Raw genomic sequence first — 8249 nt, forward strand, 5'->3', positions numbered from 1 at the left:
GTGTTAGCCTAGAGCTTGTGGATGATGCAAAATATGATGGTGATTGAGCGGGTCTTTCTTTTGACGGGCTTTTGTTTTAATATTCAAATTTCTTGCCTTTTTGCAGCACTGGCATTGGTTATGTAAGCAGCACGATTGCGATCGCCTGGGCCATATGATGGATGCGTTGGCCACTAACAAACGGCATATTGCCTCTCCCCAAATCTACTGAGACTACGTTCGCTTGGTGGCCTTTTTTTCTTCTTTCTTTCATGATTTTTTTGGGAGTGTTTATGTTGATGCCCCAAGAGTCTATTTTACTTTACTGTATTTGAACCTTGTATTGGACGTAATGGTGGTTATTTATAAAGTTGCGCGAAAGCCTATTTTGAAAAATACAAGCAACTTAAATAAGTTTTTTTACGGGAACTTAAATAAGTTAGCCATCGCCGATCGCATGCATTGATTTGTTTTTTATGTGGTACATAATATTTGGTTATGGTGTCGATTTACTAAATTGGGCCGTCTATTTTCACTAGATAGTAAAAAAGCTAAATATACACTTGGCTATTTTTTTGCGAGGAAATTTCCGATCTATTCATCTTCAATCATGGCAGTACAACGAATACCAGAAATAATAGAAATTACATCCAGATCCGTAGGCCACCTAGCGACGACTACCAGCACTGAAGCGAGGCGAAGGCGCGCCGCCGTAGTGAGTGGTCATCTGTTTTTCTCTTTAGGGGGGGGGGGGGAGGGTCATATTTAGGGATTAAACTTTTTGGACCTTGATAAATGCCACAAATGTGGCACGAACACATGAAAACTCAAAACGTTTTTTATGGCAAATTTAGTGACACGAGAATAGCAAATTTAGTTGTCAAGCATGACAACTTCCTTCCGGATGGTGACGTGAAAATAGCAAATTTAGTTGTCAAGCATGGCAACTTCCTTTCGAATGGCAAGTTTTGATATATTTTTCTGGGTTTGTTTTTTCTTTTTGGATGGCAACTTTAGTTATAAAAAAGTTAGAATCAGAGTGCTTCATTCCACACGTTTGACACTTATCATTTGATAACTTTTTTGGTATCTGCTAGCTACTTCAAAGTTTTATATTGTGGGACGGAGGGAGTACTGCTTAGAGGTGCTCCTAGCATCCAGTCATTGGTGTGGCGCAAACCCATTCATGCAGATACAAAGTGAGTCCAGCCGCATACGTAATAGCTAGCAGCTCCATCTTAAATTTGTTAGGACAACTTCTCAAATTGCCATGAAACCTATACATATAAAAACGTTTAAGAAACATCACCTGATCCACAACACAAAGCTGATCGCTTCGATTAAGATAACCCTGATTCGACACATAACTGCTCTCACCGATCTGCAGTCGCCCTGAGGGCATTTGTCAGCTCTAGCAGCTTCCACAACTGCTATGATTCCCAAATAATTATGGGATGATCCACATCGATAATGATACTACATGTGTTATTAGCAAAAAGGAAAAAAAGAGCAGCCTGAACTCTGGATCGTGCTACGAACGACGTCATGATGGATCAGTTGATCACCGGGGCAATCATGGCAGCACCGATGCGCTCTGCCGCGACCAGCACCCCGCTGCCATCTTCAGAAATCAGAAGCATCCTCTGAATATCCCTGACACGACAGACCAAATCCAAATCGATAATTGAAGGGAGCCAGAAAGTGCCATGCCACAATGCCACTGGCCTCTGCCCACTGTTCAACATGGCTGCTGGTGCGATCCTCTGACGCCGTGGTACCCTGCTCGTCGGTGGTGGGGCGCCGCCGGGGCTGTGTCTAGTCCACCGCCGTGGTGATCGAACGACGGACCGGGCCTCGCGGGTGGAGCCATCGGGGGAAAAAGTACGTGCGGCTCGCTCGACTTTCAGGTCGCGCGCCCTGCTTCTTCACATGCTGGACCGTCTCGTGGATCCCTATCCCCGCCGCGGCCCGTGTCCTCTTCCCCCTGTCTGCGCGTGCACGCATCATGTCGCCATGACGATCGACGGATCCATCGGCCCTCTCGTTGTCCATCTCGCTTTTGCTCCCCGAGCCCGTGAGCTTTCCCGGTCGATCGACATCACGCGTCCGGGTCCGGCCCTTCCAGACCTACTACCTGCTACGAGTAGTAGCTAGACATGTAGCTTTTGCGGTGGCGTGGAAGCTGCGGTGAGAGCATGCTAGCTCGTCCGTCTGCTCATGGCACCATGATTGGCACCCAGTCACTGATCATTAGCTTAATTTTGATTCTGAATGCGCCGGGGAAGAAGGGGACAGCGTCGTGTACGTACGTACACGCTTTTCTCCCGAAAGCCGGAAAGCGGTCGAGCTACAGTATTTTCGTCCTCCTTTTTGCGAGAGGTTAGTTAATCCACTGTTTGAGTTTTGTATGACCCGATATCTTTTGTTGGAAACTTCGAGGAAGATTTTATTCGAAGCAAAGGTAGAGAGTTTTGCAGCATATGACTTGACAGTGCAGGGATTCAGGAGTGCGTGACACCGATGCCGCCCGCATTTGGAACGGCAAAACTAAACTAGTCTGGAACCCGGGATGCTTTTGCTCCGGGAAAGATCGATCGATCGGGGATGGATACAATACGACGCGGTTACACCTACCGTCGGCCATGCAAAAGTTGCAGTCGCGCAGACAAGAAGCATGCGTCCGTCCACCATGGCCGCTCGGTTCCAGAAGAAACCCGAGGCAGGTGAGGTCAACGTACGGACCCAACCCCAAAGAAGGAAATCACTATACTATAGTTGAGTAAAACAATGGGGCAAAACCAATAAACACAGCCCCTACCACCTGCTCAGAAACACATGGCTCAGCTTACGTTGTACATGCCCTCAGCCAGAAATACAGAATCGTCAGTTCAGTACGAGCATGGCGAGTAAACAAACAGGCCGGCCGCCTCTGTTCAGTGGTCACGGTCCTTTCCAGTCAGTTGATTAGTCAACGACCACACTTACTACAAAATACGCAGTGAGATCATCACCATCCATGAAACGAAGTATAACTAGCCATCTAATCCCCTCACGAACCACTGCCCTACACTCTAGCGTGACAGTGTCAACGTCGTATCGCTAACCGCTCGATCACCACCCAAATTTTGCAGAAGAAACGAAAAGTTGGTACGGATTAATACGCGCGTAGCCGGCCACTCGACGCACGACAGATGTATCGGGATGTACGTAAGCAGCGTACGGTTCTGGATCCGTATCGGGCGCGTATGACGCAACGGCCCGATCGCCCGTGACCAGGAAAAGGCGAGGCGATGGCCGCACCTGACACTATGCCCGAGCAGGGAGCGGGTTGGGCTCGGTCGAGTCGGCATTCATTTCGCGGCTCGTGGAAGTGGTTGGAGCCGCCGAAAAGACCCGGCACACCCGGGGGCCGCCCCGCCACCGCTGTCCATCCATCGCCCAATACATCCTCAAACTGTAGTGCCAGCGCCACGTTTCCATTCTTTTTTCCTTGCTTCTTCTTCTTCTCGTAGCAAACGTACGTGTTCCATACGGGCGGTGCATCAGAGCATCTACAGCCGGACATAGCAAATCCGGCACCTCAAACGCCCACGGACGCGACTGAGCACGTCCGCCTGCACTGAACGATTATGCAAATTTGACAATTTTTACCCGTGCACGAAATCAATTCACAAAATGAACTGTCCGTAAAAAAAATCACTGGGTTGACCTTTTTGGGTGGCGCCTGACACGAAGGCGTCACACCCTACGGTGCAACGCCTAGCTCTGGGGCGTTGCACATATGTCCCGCGTGGCAGCTCTAGGCCCGCACCCAGCAGTGCAGCGCCTCAGAGCTAGGCGCCACACATTAATGTGCAGCGCCTAGCCCTTAGGCGTTGCACTGTCTGTTACTAGTTGGCTGGCTGGCCCCCTCCCCCACTCCACGCCCACACACCCCAATCCCCCAAAGCATCCCCACCCGAGATTTGCCCCCTCTCCCCCTCTCAATTCCTTCTCCAAATCTTCCAAATTTGAAGATTTTGTCCGTGGATTTCAAACTCAATCCCTCCCTCAAGGTAATCTTCTCCGATCCCCTTGTTTTGATCCAAGAAATGTTAACAAAATGCTCATTTGTTGCTAGTTTGGGGAAACCCTAGTTTTTTGGGACAATTAGCTTTGTGCCCCTAGTTGTGTCCCCCTCGTCTGTTTTACCCCTAGTTTGAGAAAGTCACCGGTTCTTTCCACACCACTTTGGAATTCTTTTGTTTTTGCCCTTCCGTCACGGCTCCGCTTGGTCAGCGCCGTTTGACCACATACGACGCTCCGTTTTGGACCCTGCTTGCCCCCCTCTAGGATAGAACTCACTCGGGCCCATATCACTCTCATCCCCACTCTCTCCCGTTCCCCACTCTCTCCCCGTTCCCACTCTCACGAACCCTAGCTAGGAGGCGACCGCGGCGACAACTTTGACGATTGCGGTGCCCGCGGTGACTGCTGCAGATGGTGGACGACGGCGATGGCAGTGGTGCCACCTGCGGCGACCGCGGCCGCAAGGCAAGGATGGTGGACGACGGCGACGACAGCGGTGCCACCTGCGGCGTCCGCGGCCGCAAGGCAAGGATGGTGGACGACAGCGATGGCAGCGGTGCCACCTGCGGCGTCCGCGGCCGCAGGGCAAGGACACGGTCGCAGACAACATTAGGGTAAGTCCCCCCATCCCAGATCCGCTGTTTCTTCCTCCCCTAGATCCCAGATCTGTTGTTGTATGTTGATATCGTGCCCTGTTTGCATAGGATTGATCCGGCTAGAGCATTTAATATCAGTGTTAGAATGGAGACATGCACTTTAACTGCTGTTGGTACAGAAGGAAAAGAAACTGGCTTCACATTTCCATTAGTGGTGGACAATAACAGCACATTTGAGCAGTTTAGGGCAACAATATTTGCCAAATATCCATGGGGATTACATGATGTTGTTGAGCTAAGGTACTGGGATGTGTCGAAAGTTGCTTGGGTGCCTGTTCAGTCTGATAATGAGTTAGGTGCCATGTTTGCAAATAATGCACAAACCGTGTCATGCAATCTGGAAATCACTGTTATTCAGAGGCGTAGGCCCCCCTCCGGTTCAGAAAATAATTCAAACCCCACTGCTTCAAGGCCCTCTGGTTCTAAAGCACCTGCAAAACGTAGGACTAACACAAGGGGAACAAGTAGCAGTTGCAGGCCACCTACAACCCCAAGTGCAAATGCTCAGTCTGAGCATTCTTGCAGTAAAACCCAAGCTAAACCTAGCATACCAGTTGATCCTGTTGTGGAGGAAGCAGAACCTGATGCAGCACTTTTGTCTAATGAAGAAGATGAGAAACTTTATCCAGGCTATGGTCAGCACAACAATGAGGAAGATCATGTAGATGAGGAGTACATTCCTGCTGAATTCTCTGATACAGATGAAGATGAGAAGCATGAGGACCTGGACAATGGAGATTTTCAAGCTGAAGATGAGGACAGACCTGTCATGATGTATGACAGAGATAATCCCTCTATTGGGGAAGGTGTAGTTTTTCCTTCAGCAATTGACTGCAGAAATACAGTTGCAACTTTCTCAATTACCACTGAAACAGAGTACATCACTTTGAAAAGTGACCAAAGAAGGTTTACTGTAAAATGTGCCTCTGATAGATGTAAGTGGAGGCTGCATGCCTCTTTAATGAGGAGAAGCACATTATTTCAGGTACTAATGCATTTTCTGTTTTCCTTTCTATAATTATTGTTCAAAATTTATGTTTCATGTACTAATTGTTTGTTCTTTAACAGATTAAGGTCAATCCTTACCCTCACAACTGTCCAAGTGTTAACAGATCTCAGAGATTGAGGGCTGCAAAGAGAAGATGGATAGCAGATGCTTCTATGGCTTGGATTAGAAAAAAATCCAGGGATAGGTCCAAGGGAAATTCAACACTGGTTGACAAAGAAGTATGGAGTGGAGGTGCCATATAGAAGGTGTTATTTTGGTAAAGAGATGGCACTAGACAAGATGTTTGGCAAGTACACTGATAGTTTCAATCTGATTTATTCTTTCAAGGCTGAAGTTGAGAGAACATCACCAGGCAGTGTAGTTGAAATTGACAAGCACACTGTGGAATACTCATTGAGAGGAAAGAAACTGCACAAGGAGTGTTTCAGAAGAGTGTTTGTGTGCTTCAAGGCATGTCAGACAGGTTTCTTGGAGGGGTGCAGGCCTTACCTTGCTATGGATGCAACAACACTGACTGGTAGGTACAGGGGCCAGCTTGTTTCTGCTTGTGCCCTTGATGCACACAATTGATTATTTCCAGTTGCCCATGGTGTCATAGAAGCAGAGTCAAATGAGAGCTGGACTTGGTTCTTCCAACAACTGAAGAAAGTAATAGGACATCCAGAAGGTTTAGTCATACATACTGATGCATGCAAAGGATTGGAGACAGATGTTGATGATGTATATGCTGGGGTGGATCAAGAAATACAAGGGGCTTCACATAGTTGACTTGTGTGACAAGATCAAGCAGTACATTATGCAAAAATTTGATATAAGGAACAGGATTGTCATTGATCATTTTGAAGGCCATCTCATTGTTCCATCTGTGATGAAGGCCTTAATGGCAAAAACAAAAGGTTTAGAGATGAGTTTGATTAGCAGAAGCCCAACAGAGGCTGAAGTTACTGCTACTGACAGAGAAAAAAGAGAATGGAGGTACCCTGTTGACTTACAAAAGTGGCTTGTAGTTGCAGACAATGGCAAGTAACTGGTAAGCCATGTATCCATGCTCTGTTCTTTGTCACTTCTCTTAGAGGTGAAGCCAGTGGAATAGATCAGTATGTGCACAAGTTTTATTTTGTTTAGAAATTCATAGCTACTTATGCTGACAACCTTCCAGCTTTGGAAGGGAAGCAACAGTGGGAAATTGTGAATCCAGGATTTAAACTTTCTGCTCCAGTTCAAAACAGAGCACCTGGCAGGCCGAGGAAAACTAGAATTAGGTCCAGTAGTGAAGGAAAAGGACTAGGTCCTAGGAGGAAAAAATGTGGCAGGTGAGGGAGTCCTGGACTAGGGGGTGTCCGGATAGCCGAACTATCATTATCGGCCGGACTCCAAGACTATGAAGATACAAGATTGAAGACTTCGTCCCGTGTCCGGATGGGACTTTCCTTGGCGTGGAAGGCAAGCTTGGCGATATGGATATGTAGATCTCCTACCATTGTAACCGACTCTGTGTAACCCTAGCCCTCTCCGGTGTCTATATAAACCGGATGGTTTTAGTCCGTAGGACAGAAGAACAATCATACTATAGGCTAGCTTCTAGGGTTTAGCCTGCTTGATCTCGTGGTAGATCTACTCTTGTAATACCCACATCATCAATATCAATCAAGCAGGACGTAGGGTTTTACCTCCATCAAGAGGGCCCGAACCTGGGTAAAACATCATGTCCCTTATCTCCTGTTACCATCCGCCTAGACGCACAGTTCGGGACCCCCTACCCGAGATCCGTCGGTTTTGACACCGACATTGGTGCTTTCATTGAGAGTTCCTCTGTGTCATCACCGATAGGCTCGATGGCTCCTTCGATCATCAACAACGACGCGGTCCAGGGTGAGACTTTTCTCCCCGGACAGATCTTCGTATTCGGCGGCTTTGCACTGCCGGCCAACTCGTTTGGCCATCTGGAGCAGATCGAAAGCTACGCCCCTGGCTGTCAGGTCAGATTTGGAAGTCTGAACTTCATGGCTGACATCCGCGGAGACTTGCTCTTCGATGGATTCGAGCCACAGCCAAGCGCGCTGCACTGTCACGATGGGCATGATCTAGCTCTGCTGCCGGACAGTGCCCTGGAGGCCGCACATGAGTCCGCTCCGACCCTCGATTCGGAGCCGGCTGTGCAGATCGAGGACGGGTGGTTAGACACCACCTCGGGGGCTGCAACCTCTACGGCGATAGAGCCGAATACTGACCTTGTCTCTTGTGAAGCTCATGACTCCGAGGTGCCGGACTCCTTGCCGGACTCCGAACCTCCCGCGCCCCCTCCAATCGAATCCGATTGGGCGCCGATCATGGAGTTCACCGCTGCGGACATCTTTCAGCACTCACCTTTCGGCGACATCCTGAGTTCGCTAAAGTATCTCTCGTTATCAGGAGAGCCCTGGCCGGACTACGGTCAGGACGGTTGGGATGCGGACGACGAAGAAATTCAAAGCTCACCCACCACCCACTTAGTAGCCACTGTCGATGATCTAACCGACATGCTAGACTTCGACTCC

This window comes from Triticum aestivum, chromosome 2B (assembly GCF_018294505.1).
Source record: "Triticum aestivum cultivar Chinese Spring chromosome 2B, IWGSC CS RefSeq v2.1, whole genome shotgun sequence".
NCBI classification, from domain to species: Eukaryota; Viridiplantae; Streptophyta; class Magnoliopsida; order Poales; family Poaceae; genus Triticum; species Triticum aestivum.